Raw genomic sequence first — 13,770 nt, forward strand, 5'->3', positions numbered from 1 at the left:
AATCAACCAACAAATACTTTTCATTAGCTTATAAACATTTAGTCATAGGATAATCTTAGCTAAGCAAAGAAGCAAAACAAAGTGAAATAAAGTAATTCACATCAGTGAGTAAGTTCGTTTTAATAATTGGGAAAGTGCTAAAATTCTATTATTGTACAACATTGCAGACTACAGATAAAAAGTGCAATTATGGTAAAAATGGGGAAAATCATATGGTCTTGAAAGCTGAGGGAAAAGTTTTCACCTTTGGTTAAAAAAGAAAAGCAAGTTGAACCTTAAAGGATGAATACTGAATGTGAAATGGGGTGATAATGTCACAGAGGCTCCAGGGAGTCTCTACAGAGTGATTTTGTGAGCAAAGTTGCTCAAGGTTGGGTGTCCGAAGGCTTTGCAGACCAGACTGTACGCAAACTATGTACATCTGGCTCAGATGCGTGAAACCAATTTTGAAATACACATCTTTAGATGTGCAAAGTGTATAGTTTTGTGTGACTACAATTGTGCCATCCTTACTGTATAATACCAAGATGTATTCTACTGAACTGTTACAATTTATTTGGAGAGGATTGTTATTTCTTTGGTTTTTAACCTTCCAATATATTCTCAGGGGGTGGTACCTACATTTATTCCTATGTATCAATTAGATATATCATATATCTATATACAGATACATAGATATCAATTAGATTCCAATACTTAAGATGAACAAGAAATTTCTGAGTATTTTTTAACAAAGCCATAGACCTCATTCATAGTAGGAAGATAAATCATGAAACCCAGACTATTAATTCACTACATTGATTTCTTCTGTCCTGCACAGTTTTTTGGCAGATTAACAGCATTAATATTATGTTTTATCTCTTCAGTAGGTAAAAGTACACATAAATTTATTATTCTCATATACAGGAACCTAGCTATTAGTTTTTTAAAATATTTAAAAATGACAGTACTACTCTAAAATGTAATACTTCTAATAAAATTAAGCACAAAAATTAAGTACAATGTTCAAAGACTTTAATATCTATTAACCCAAAGTATTTCAGTGGCAACTGTTTTTATTACTAATAAATGTTCACAAGATTGAATGTGCATCATAAGTATCAATGAGAAATGCTAATTACACAATCCCCAACATTCCCCAGCCTGAGGTATTAAAATGTTGTTTGACAGTATACAGCCCTTTTATTTCTATTTCTACACAGAATCTAAGCAAAGCGAATCTAAGCAAAATCTAGGCTTTAAAAAACCAAAAAATATTGTAGTTCAAAATAAAACTTAAGCACTGTATATAATGTTTTAAATGAATAAAACACAGGCAATACTGCGTTTTCCTGGTTCCCAAACTAGAAGTATGGCTATGCCAGCAGTTACGTCCAAATGAAAACAAATTTCACAGTCCTTAAAAAAATACATAACTGTCATTGTTAATAAAAGCCAAATTTGCAACTGGAAACACTGCTTTCTAGCCAAGGACAAGATGTGTCTATTTTCAATTCTAGGTTTCAGGACATCCCTTAAGTGAACAAAAACAAACAAACAAACAAAAATCAAATAACATTAGCGCTTGCAAATACAATGCAAATAGCATGCTAATTAAAGTATTCACAAGACGACGACAAATAAATATTTAAGACCACAGTGTATATTATTATGTAACTACAATATACACTAAGCAATCACCAAGTTGTAGGGAGGCCTTCCAAAAGGAGCTATTATGGTTTTACCATAATCAGGATTATGGTAATATACTTAGTCACAAGCAGGTGTTTACAGATGTCAATAAGCAAAACACTGATTCTAACTGTAAATTGTACAAAATGGCACACAGTACCTACTTCCCTGTTTCTGTATAAACTTTCTAATTCAGTATGAGGCAAGCTGAATGAAGCAAGTCTGTCTGTACACTTTACAAACAAAAATTTAACTTCTTACTCATTTTATTAAAATGCCAAAGTTCACACACTTAAAATTAGACTTGTCTGAATAACTGTAAAGTTAACGATATAAGACTTAGGAGGCACAAAAGGATAATAAGAGAGAGGCTCATTTGGAAATATTACTGTTACATAAAGTAATCTTCAATGTTTCAATAAACATATAGATGTCTCAGAAGTAAAGTTTAAAGGATAACAATATTCTGTACATTTAGCAAGCAAATGACAGAATCTATAACAAACTAAATGCAATATAGTTAATATAGAAAGAAACTCCAAATATAAGAAAAAAGGACAGGAGAGGCAACAGGGCATATGGGTGTCATAAATGGGTTTACTAATTTCTGTCCTGCCTGCTCAAAGAATTTCAGGAAACCTGGCATAAAATCTTCTGTGCCCTCTCAAAGATGATGGTCTGAAGGCAAACCAAGTCACCTGACACCCCCAAGCAGCTCTCAAAACTGAGCAAAGGAAAAGCATAAATAAAAAAACAGTAAAGGCAAGAGATTTTTCAGAGTTGGAATTACAACTGTATAGAACACTTGCAAGGCTGTGCCTAAACTGTCTATGGGAAGACTGGTTCTTAAACTCAAAGCAGAGATCCACACCAACCGCAAGTTAGGACACCCACCCGTGTCCAACTGAGACTAAGGTCCTGGTGCAACAAGCTACCCTCTCTCCACTGGGGAGGGCAAACACACAAGATGCATAAAGCCATCCCTCTAACTAGACCAACTCCAAAAACACTGCAGGATAGGGACTGAAAGGAAACACAGGATTGTAGCAGTCCCAGCCTCGTGACATGGGAGAATTCCCTGCTCTGTGGTGACCAACATGGGGACATTTCAAAGTGAGGACAGCATTCTTCCAAAGAATCACTACAAGTTCCTGGAAATGAAAATGGGCAAGGCTACCCTTTGCTACTAGTCCAGGTGGGGTGCTCCCACCAACCAGCCCAAAGGCCCTAAAGACCCCTTCTGAGGCCAGGTGACAGCTGACCCCCCAATGGCAGGACAACTCACAGACACAGGCCACAACAGCCGAGGTTGGTCCCATTGTGCTTACCTCCCTGGCGGGGGACTCGCAGGCCTTAAGCTTGTCGCCATCTCCCTCTGGCAGACCAGTCCGGCGTGTGGCCATCATTTCATTTCAAATAACAGAGAAGGGACCAACCCTTTGGAGTCCACATTGGTGGAGGAAATACCACCACACAGCAAAAAGAGAAGAATTCCACACTATGCTCGGAGGAGGTGCAGGGCTGGTGAAACTAATGAGTCAGGGAATGAATGTTTGTATGAAGCCCCTTCAAAATACCCTGATGATTTCTTTGGACTTCAAATGACTTCAGCGTCTTCGTCCATTTCTCGGGACTTAAAAAAAAAACCAAAGAAGACAGATCTTCTTGGCAGCTGGTGAGGCCAATGGGAGAGAGCGGTCCCCTTCCTCTAAGCGCTACTCCTGGACCAAGAGGAATCTGAGAGGGTCGTGAAGGCTCAAACGTCAGCTCCCAAAGAGATCTCTCCTAGAACATGGAAAAGGGAGAGGGTATGAACTCTCTCCAAACGCTGACCTTAGCCTTGCCCACAAGTCCACCCGAAGTTCGCGTTTCCAACACTTGGAAAGGTTATTCGGTCCCTGCTGATGAACCAAACGAATTAGTGATGACATAATGCTCCCATACAAAAAAAGAAAAACCTATAAATTGGGGGGAAAATGAGAAACATCAGAACTGCCCGGTGGCTGCGTCAAACACTCGTGGCTGTGCAGCCTTCCAGAAAATAACTCTCCTTTCAAGTGCCTTTTAATTAATGTATTTTCTGGGCAGAAGAGAGGGAATGTCTATGTTCTGCATCACCCAGATACGTACACTTGGCGTAAATTTTGTCACCACAAGATTAAAATCCGGTAACACTATACAAATACCCTCCTTGCTGCCCTCCAGCTCTCCCCTAAGCTCCCCCCGAAAAATACAAAAACAAAAAGCCAGTCTCGGACTCAACCAGCACCGGCTGGGCGGGCGATCCAAGCGGGCTGGGTGACTCGGGGCGCCTGACCCCTGCGCCCCGCCGGGTGTCTCCGCGGAGGCGGCTGTTTTCCTTGGCCGCCGGCGGGGCTGGGTGGGGACGGCGCGGGGGACCGGGCGCAGCTCCCCCTCCGGGGCATTATTCCCGAGCGGCATCAGTGCAGCCGCAGCCATAATAACTTTTCTTCAGTTGCTGCTCCCCGAACTACCATTCGACACTATCCTCCCCTTTCCCTGTGGCCACCTAGGGAAGTAAGAAAAAAAATAGGAAAACGAAAACCACCACCCACCTACCACTATTTCCTCCGCCCCTTCCAGAGGCGGGTCGGGGATCTCGGTTCCCCGGGAAGGGCGGCCCAAATCCGCACTTTCTAAAAGCAGTGGGGAGGCCGGGGGGAAAGACAAAAAGCGAGGGGCTTACCGGTCCCGCCCGCTTGGCCCAGCTTCCGAGGCGCGGCGGCAAGCTGGAGCGGGGACGCGGGCCGGGCGCCGGGCCCGGCCGGGACGCGCTAGGCCGCAGGCTCGGTTAATATTCATGAGCGGCCGGGAGGCGCCCCTCCTCCACGGCCCGCCGGCCGGACCCCGGCGCCGCCGCCGCCGCCGGCCTTTGTGCCCTTCCCTCCTGCCCGCGGCCCTCCCTCGCCCCGCACGCGAGGGCGCGGCTCCTCCGCCCCCGCCCGGCGCCCGCCGCGGGCTCCCGCCGGCCCAGCGCCAGCGCCGGGCGGGGTGGCCTGAGGTGGCGGGAAGGGAGGGAGTCGCGGCCGGCAGGGCTCTCCACCCGCCCGCGGGCGCTGCGCTCTCTCGGCTAAGGCGAAAAAGAAAGCGGACACGCACCGGAGGACGCGGGGCGAGTGGATCCTCGCGCGGCTGGCCAGCCCCAGGACAGCGCGCCCCGCATGCCCGACGCGAGCCGGGCCGAGTGGGAGGACGAGCCAGAGCTGGCCGCCGCCGTGCTCCGAGGCCGCCGCCCCCGGCCGGCCGTTCCCAGGCACCGCCGCGACCTGCCCCGGCCGGCCCTGGGCTCTCGGCCGCCGCGGGAGGGCGTGGGGCGGGGCGGCGGCCGCCGGACTCTCCCCTCGCCTCGCTGGGCCGGGCCGGGGCCGCGCTTGGGCGCCGCGATCGCCAAAGTGACAGAAGCGCCTCGCTCCGCCGCCGCGCCAAGCTGTTTCCCGGGGGCGGATTTCTCGCTTCTTCCTCCCTGGATCCACCTCCTCCCACTCCACCTCCTTCCCCTCCCCTCCCCAAGGGAGGTTCTGGGGCTGAATATTTTGTGTCTTGAATAATACGGTCCCGGGAACCGACGAGGGAGAGGGGATTAGCCTCAGGGAGTGTGTGTGTGTGTGTCTCGGGACTCCAAGCCCTCGCTGCCCCCTCCCGCAGCGCCCCCGAAAACCAGGCACGCGAAACCTCCCGCCTTCCCCGACCTCCCCAGAGTGGAGCGGGAGCGGCCAGGAACCGGGTCTGGACCGGGAAGGTTGGGCGCGCTGCGTCGGAGCGGAGAGGGGCGATTACACAGCCAGATAAGTGGGGCGGAGGGCTCACTCGTCCCCGACTGAGGGGCACACGTCTTGTTGAATTTTTGCCCCTTTTCTGTTTGAGAAAGGGTAAGGAGCTGCAATACGATGTATGACTTCAAGATAAGGGAGTGTCCTTTCACGTCCAACAGCAAATAACTTCCCGCGGTGGGGTAAGGGCGTCGCGGCGAGGCGCTGTTCGTTCGGTTCGTCTGCCTTTTATAAGTCTTGAGAGCAGCCGGGTGAATTCGGCGCGGCTAGCGGAACACGGGAGGGCTGCCGCGCCGGCACTCCACAGGTCACCGCGGCTCGGGCCCCACGCACACCGCCGCCCCTCCTCGGGCAATTCCCGGGCACGCCCCGCCCTGCCGCGCCGCACTACATCTCCCGCTGCAAACGGCCCAATCAGGAGACGCGACGGGAGAACGCAAGCCAGTCGGGGGCTGCTGACTCAGGCTTCCCCACCCACGGCCCCGCCCGCAGCACGCACGCCAACCGCCCCTTGGTATCCCCATCCCACCCCGCCCCCGCTCTAGGGAGGTGCCCACCCGGTCCTGTCCGCGCCGGGCTGCGGAGGAGTCGCCCGCCGAGGCGGTGGCGTGTGTCGCCTTGTCACCCTCTTCCTCGCCCCTCCGCTCACCCCCCTCCTTTCCCTGTACTCCCGCTGGTGCTGTTGCGGGTCGTTTTTATCCCCACTCCGGCGGGGGGCCACCAGCTATTGTGTATTGTGTCTCATCAGCTGCCACCACCACCCTAAAGGAAAAAAGAACAAAACCGAGAAGCTGTAGCGTCTGCTTACGTTTCCTTCTTAGAGCTTTCCCCGGAGGGTTTAGACACACCTCCCAGCCCCTGCACCCGGCCTGCCGCCTTGGAGCCTTTTTCTCGAGGGGAAAAAAGAAATTCCCTGTGGCCTAAATACCTGTGCCTTAGTTTTCAGATCTTCCTGAGTGGAAGATGGCAAACATTTAGAACGTACAACTAAATTCTCAGCCTCAAATAGAGGAAAGACATTGGCTAGATCATTTTTATATAGCCCTGGAATTTGCACATTCGTGACAGCCCTTGACAAAACCAGTCAGCCAATAACAAAGAAAAAGAAAAAAAAAAGAATAAAATAGAGGGAATGTCTGCCAATCAGCTGGTAATTTACTGAACAGCCCACTGTGCTATAGCAGTATCCAGTTCTAGATACTGTTGAGTAAATTAACCAGAAGTGAATAGACATGCAGAGTTCAAGCAGCGTACCTCTCCAGTGGGCTTACAGAATGTGTCCAGAAACGGAAAACAATTTTAGGCACAAAACAGCTCCTTACAAAAGCAAATGTGCGTGCATCGCATAACTGAATATCTCACAACTGAGGACATCTAGGGTGAAGGTTTTTGTAATGGAAATTTCTATAAATGTTGATTTTGAAAAAGGTTTTCAGCTTGATAAAGGGGAGAAAATAATGGCCATGGGAGTAATGAAAAGGAGGTAAAACACGTTTAGGAATTGTGAAAAAATAACATGACTTAGAAAGACATTTCTATAAGAGGTAAAGGGAAGGATCAAGATTACAGCCCAGCTCCATCATTTACCATGGGATGCAGGGAGGTGTCAATAATAGTGACTACCCCCATCTATATAGCACTGCCTTCCAGCCAGGTATGCTTCCAAGAGCTTTACCCACCTCTTAACGAGATAGGTGTGTGGCAGACCCAGGATTTAAACCCAAGGGGTCACCTCCAGAGTCCATGTTTTCTTCACAACATTGTACTACGTCTAACAAATTTTCCATAATAACAGCAACAATAGCTAGCATTTACTTAGCTTATTATGTGCTAATTATTGTGTTTATGGGTAACTAATTTAGTCCCACTTCTGAAATAGTTATGACCATGATGTTCCAATATTGGGGGATGTTTTTAAGAACCATTATGATAAGTTACAAGCTTATGTATTGTATTTATGTTAGGACAGGTGATGTTCTAAAATTTGGGAGTATTTTTAAGAAACATGATCGGTTGCTATCATATGTATCTTATGTGTATTAGTTTATCTGAATGAGAAAGGAAAAGCACAGAACTAAGATTTGGGAAACCTGGGTCCTAATCCTCTCCCTGGGACCTCCAAATATGATCGTACCTTCCCTTCCCTGTTGGGCTGCTGAGCACATCAAATAGGATAAAAGATGTAAAGGAGCTTCCAAGACGTAAAAATATTATTCCGATTAAAACAATATTATGAAACAGGTTTGTTCAGTTTCCTCAACAGGAGTCCTACTCTTTATAACGTGTTATTGATATTTACTAGGAACATATTAACCCAGTTAAAAATTAGGTCTATTCCTCTCTGAAGGTACAAGCGATAATAATATTTTAATAACTGTCCAAGCTCTCATTTAGACGTCTTCTAAGTAGACCAAAGTGGACGCCCTCTAAAGAATCTGGAAGGTGACAGCCATCAGTCATTCTCCATTCCAAAGGCTGCCAGTATAATTAGTGGAGGAAGCAAACCCTTGGAGTTCTTCAGCTGCCCATCTTGGGCATGTTACTCTGTTAACACCTCCACCAGAGGGAGGGCAAGAGAAAGGAAAAGGAGCCAAACTGAACTCAATGTGGCTGCTTGTTAACCGCCCCAGTAAGAGGTTTGATGAAACAGTAGATTTGGGGGTCCTTGTAACTGGAAAGAGATTTGGAATTAACTGTGGGTTTCATAATTGATATCTTGATAGTTTTCTTTATTCCAAACATCATGGATAAGCAAGAACTAACAGTAGATCCAGCTTTGTTTACTTTGAAAGGCTGAATTTTTGCTTTTTTGAGCATAGCTAATGTGTGGATTTCCTGTAATCTGACTTCTTAGTTTCCCTTGAAATAGCCTCAGAAATTACAATAGCTATGTTAATAACAATTATAAGACAACTTTCTACGCTATAATTCTCACAATGGAGGCAAGACATTTTTAAAGATGGGAACTATATCCTCAAAGCGTAAGTTTTCACTTTCTTAATGATATGATAATATTGTTTTGGTAAACCATTATCAAGGAAAAATGTCAGAGCCAAAAATAGAATCAAAATGTCCTGGCGTCTGGTCTAATGTAATTCTCTGATAATCTATGGATGATTTCTACTCTGAATATAGAAGAAGTTGGCAATGCTAAGAGGCATGAGTATTTGCCAGTGAATTCCACAGATGAAATGTGTAATTTGTGATGAAGCATTTGCAAAACTATGTGTCTAGGCAGTTAAGACCAATGGCTCTCAGAAGAGTAAGAAATATTTTGATTTCAGGACAATATAGTGCACTTATTTTCTTATTCATACAATACCAAAAAGACACATAATCTACTAGTATTTCTTTGAAAAAGCTTCCACGTTGAACTGAAGAGCTCCAGAAAAACCACCTCTCTCACAAGCCATGTAACTAGCATAATCCAGAGAAGAGAGTGATTTTCCACACCATACAATTTCAAAAATTCTTCTTCCTTCATCATCTCTGTGAAATTAATAACGTAAATGGTTTGCTAACTTAATGCTCTGCATTTGCTAGATATATGACTTATCATTTCTGTCCACATGATTATTACCTATCTTCAATTATTAATTTCTAACCTAGAGGGTAGTGTTGTTATTTAATTCACTGTGTACACTGCCTAGCAAAGTACCCCACACAATAGGTAAGTTTGAATAAATTTTTCTGCCCTCAGCTTACTGTGGTCTTTTTCTCCTCTGGACTGGTTGGTACTCTGCTTGGGTGCTTCTTTTCAATTTATTTGTTTGTTGCTATTAATTAGTTGCTTGATCATAAATAATCTTACTTAATTAAATATTAGCTACTTTTCTATCTAGATTGCAAACTTCTCTAGGGCAGATTCCTTGGACTTTTCTTTCTTCTCAGACCTCCTTAATACCTACCACACAGATATCACTTTTATGCATAGCTATCACTACAAAATTATTCAAGAAATGAATGATGATTGTGTCATGATTATTAATAAATATATCTTAAGAAATACCTGTATGACAAACAACTTCAGCTTGCAGGAAGACATATGTCTATATCTGTGTACATATGCCTAAAATGGATAATATAAATTAGAAGAATTATCCACAAAGGGCCTCAACTTCCATAAATGCTACATTTTATGTCTTTACCTAACTTCACCTCTGGTGACTGAGCTGTTTTTTGGCTATAACACCATATCAAAAATTAATATCACTTTCATCTTGTCAGTAATTATAAAATTTTAGCCCAAGTTTATCCATAATTATGTACCAAACATTTTCTTCTGGATTCAAATTGTTTTTCAGCACCAGCATCTCCATAATTAAAATTGAGTGATATGGTATGCTCATCAGCACTAGTAAGAGTTTATTTCTAATTTTAAAAAAAGTGCAAGTTTTTGTTAAATCTTAAGAATCATGACTTTCATATATAAGCATTCCAATTTTCCTGAAAATATAAGACCAGTGTTTTAAATGTTTCTGCCTACCCAACTACATATTAGCTGAAACATCTGTGAAAATACTGTACAATCTGGGTAGAACCCTTATTACAACAGAAGAATTGAAAAATGTTTTTTATCAACTTGAAATAGAATACTAGGTCCCAACCAGTCTAACAAGGAAACTATGCTAGCAATTGATTTTGATATTATTGGCCTAATCCAGAGCAATCAAATCTTTCTCATCAGAATGAAAAAAATACCCTGGCCTTCCCTTTCATCTTCATGGAGCAGAGGTAGGAGAGACAGCTAAAGACCTCTCCATTTCTCGATGCAGGGTATCTCTGGGTATCTGTCTCTACACTTCCTAGCAATGTAGATTCCACTCCTCTATTCCTAGAATTGCCTGCATTCCCTACTAATCCAAAAGTCAACTAACCAAGAATTTTTCCTTTAGATAGAAAAGAATTGCTGGATAATGTGTGGCAGTTCACATCTGGGCTTAAGTAAGATTGTTGCGGGCTTACATAACTATCTCCTAAAAGATTTTTTCAATTAAATCTTAATTTTAAAAAATTCCACATAAAAAGAAAAAATACAGACATGGCAACCACAAGAACCCAATCTTGTAACATGTTTTATGAACCCATCCTCTTGCCTTCTTCGAGTCTCCTACTGGGGGTCCTCATTGACTGGATCCAACAGGAAGCCCAGGGCACTCAAAGATAATTCATCCTCTCTGTTTTTATATAAATAGAAAATCCAGATGGCAAATTCTGATCAAACATGAATTGGAAGAAGGCAAAAAAACTGATGTAAACATTTCAAATCATGAGGGGATGGGGAAGATGAAATAAAGGAGTATATTACTCTAAAGAGAAAGAAAGGGTGTGTTATAGAAGACAACTCACCCAAGTAAACAGAAGAAAAATAGAGACAAATGTTTTATACCTGAAGAAAATAAAACATATCAAAGGTGAAATGACAAAAGAATGAATGAGATATAAAAGGAGTTGGAAGAGTTAAGGAAGGAGATTGAGTGGTAAAAAAATCATACCATCACAGAAGTGATAAATGAGTTAGAAATAAGAAAGAATAAGAAGAAACATCTGGCAGAAATAGGGTGGATGGTAGGCTTTTTAAAAGCACAGCAAATACAAAGGAAAAGAACAAAAGAAATTTAGAGTGATTAGACAGGAGATGAGAAATAACGACAAATAACAAATCCAATTTAGAAAAATTGGTGTGTCTAACAAAGAGTTTAGAACTGATGAAACTAAAAAGGTATTCAAAATATAATATTGCAGATTACTAAGTATCCCCCAATATCTGTTCTTTTCTTCCTCCTTAAGAATGACATTCTTGCTGGGCACATGGTCAAAAGCTAGACTTTATTTACCAGTCTTCCTTTTAACTAGGTGTGGCCATATGACTAAGTTCTAGGCAATGAAATGTGGGCAGGAATGAGTGTCTGCCATTCTGGAGGTCTTCCCTTAAAAGGACTGGACTTGGGCCTTCCTAGTTGCTTTCCCCTTCCCAGGGATTAGAGATAAGGATTGGGAGATTAAGCAAGTAAAAATAAAAAGTGCCTCATTCCATTGGAATATGAGTATATCTCGACTATAACATAAGACATACTTACATTAGAAAAGTATTTATTGTTTATCTGAAATTCCAACTGAACTAGTGTCCTATATTTTGTCTGAAACCTGACTAGAGATAATGAGAAATGGACAGTTCTGCCTCTAATTCAGAGATAGAAGTCACCTGGAAAATGGCAGAGACATTGTGGCTTGCCTGAATTGCCCACTTCTGGATTACCATCTGGAAAAGCCTTAGCTTTCTATGTCAACACTTCTTTACTTAAGGACCATGGTATTCTTAAGATATTTTTTATACAGGAGCTTAGCCTTTTCCTGATATGTGAAAACATTTTTGTGATTCCAGAAATCAAAAGGATTTGCCATGTTTCAGGAATTTTTAAAGGAGAGTAATTACTTGAGGTAAGCTAATAAACTGTAAGTATAGAGAAAGGAAATCAAATTGAATCACTGAAAACAGGGGTTGGCAAACTATGGCACACAGACCAAATGCAGCCTGCTGCCTGTTTTTGTAAATAAAGTTTTATGGGAATACAGCTACACTCATGTGTTCACATGTCTACGCTGCTTTGGCACTGTAATAGCAGAGTTGAGTAATTCCAACAGACAACACTGTGTGGCCTGCAAAACCTAAAATGTTTTTTGCCTGGATCTCTACAGAAGAGGTTTGCTGACCTCTAACCTAAAGGCAAAACATTGAACTCAGAATTCTTCTCAACATTACTCGATATGCAAGAGTTCTGAAGAAAATAAAGAATGGAATGTGATTTAAAGAGCAAAATCCATGTAGCCACCCACATTTTAAAGTACCAGTAAGACACTCTCAAATATATAAAGATATCATCTGCCCCCAAAACAATTATATGTATGATGGCAGTGTAATTGACTAAGGGATGACTCAAAATAAATACAGAAAGGCTGAGAGTAAAACTGAAAAACTCTGATTATTGTTATAATGCAGAATGTACATATCACAAATCTTGAAATAAAAGGACTACAATGAAAAAATACTAATACAATAATATACTAGAACAAAAATGAGGATACAAAACATTGAAAGGTGGAAGGGGAAGGAAAAGAGGAAAAAAGTGCTTATTGTTGTAATTTATTCCTTGGTTATAGGGGTTATAAAAATAATACTCTTATGTTATTTAAGGCAGAATAGCTGAGAGACTAAATAATTAGAAATAAAGTGGAAAGACAAGCCTCAGAAGATGTGTGCAACTGATGTAATCTACCAAAGATTTATATTGAAAGTTTAAAAAGAGTCCCTCTAAACCAATAAGTAAAATAGATAAGGCAAATAAGCAATACACAAAAGGGCAAACACATGTGGCCACCTACCATAATAAAAGATGCTCAGTATCACTGAAATCAGGATAATGCAAATTAAAATGATAATGAGACCATTTCAGACCCATCAGACTGGCAAAAATAAGTCTGGTAAAATCAAGTGCTGAAGTGTTTATGAAACAGAAGCACTTATCACTGCAGGTGGGAAATATAAATTCATAAAATCAGTAAATGGCATCTCTAGATGCTCAGACCCCAAACCCTGGATTGTCTGTAAACTTGAACTACTATCTTCATTTCAATATCCAATAGGCGTGCCCAGTTTAAGACACCCTAATCTGCTCTTTCAACATTAAGTAATCTGTTCATTGTGTAGCCTAAGACCAAAAACTTCCAGGCAGGCTTGACTCCTCTTTCTCTTTCTATGTAAAATAATAAACATATTTTACAACATACATAATATACTATACAGTACCATCTATTCATCTAGTTCCACAACACATACAAAAACCAGAAACTTAACAGCATTTTTCTTTGGGTGTGGAACTGAAAATGGAGGAGGGAAGGAAAGAAGTACCTTCACCACCATTTGGAATTTAAAAAAAAAATTGTTTATAAGAAAGCATTACTTTTATTTTTTAAATGACAAATTTAAAATGCCTTTCTTTAGTCCTGTTAGGTCAAGCAGATAGAAAGACAAAAATACTGAAAATCTGAGTAATACAATTAACAAGGTTGAAATATTAACTGTCTGTCAAACTCTCCCTCTGAAAATAAAAGACTACCTTGTGTCTAGGCTCCCATGAAAGAGTTATAAGAATTGACCATATATGAAGCCATAGAAAAGATTTTAACACATTCTACAAAGTAGAAATAGCATAAAATATTTTACCATGTACAACTAGAAATTGTTGCTTTTTTGTTTTTTGTTTTTTTAAGTGGAAGCAAAGCTTTCACCCCTTTGGAAATGTTCCTG

The 13,770-nt window shown here is 42.1% G+C and overlaps 1 protein-coding gene across 1 annotated transcript in view; it reads right to left on the bottom strand.

The window, feature by feature from the left end:
- The window catches only part of ARHGAP21 (Rho GTPase activating protein 21), a 136,803-nt gene extending 131,234 nt beyond the window's left edge, over positions 1-5,569 (bottom strand). The window contains 1 exon segment of the mRNA XM_057498287.1: positions 4,792-5,569. The gene's annotated coding sequence lies outside the window, so the exon portion shown is untranslated.
- Positions 5,570-13,770: the final 8,201 nt, after the last annotated feature.

Source organism: Manis pentadactyla, chromosome 3, assembly GCF_030020395.1.
Source record: "Manis pentadactyla isolate mManPen7 chromosome 3, mManPen7.hap1, whole genome shotgun sequence".
Taxonomy (NCBI): Eukaryota; Metazoa; Chordata; class Mammalia; order Pholidota; family Manidae; genus Manis; species Manis pentadactyla.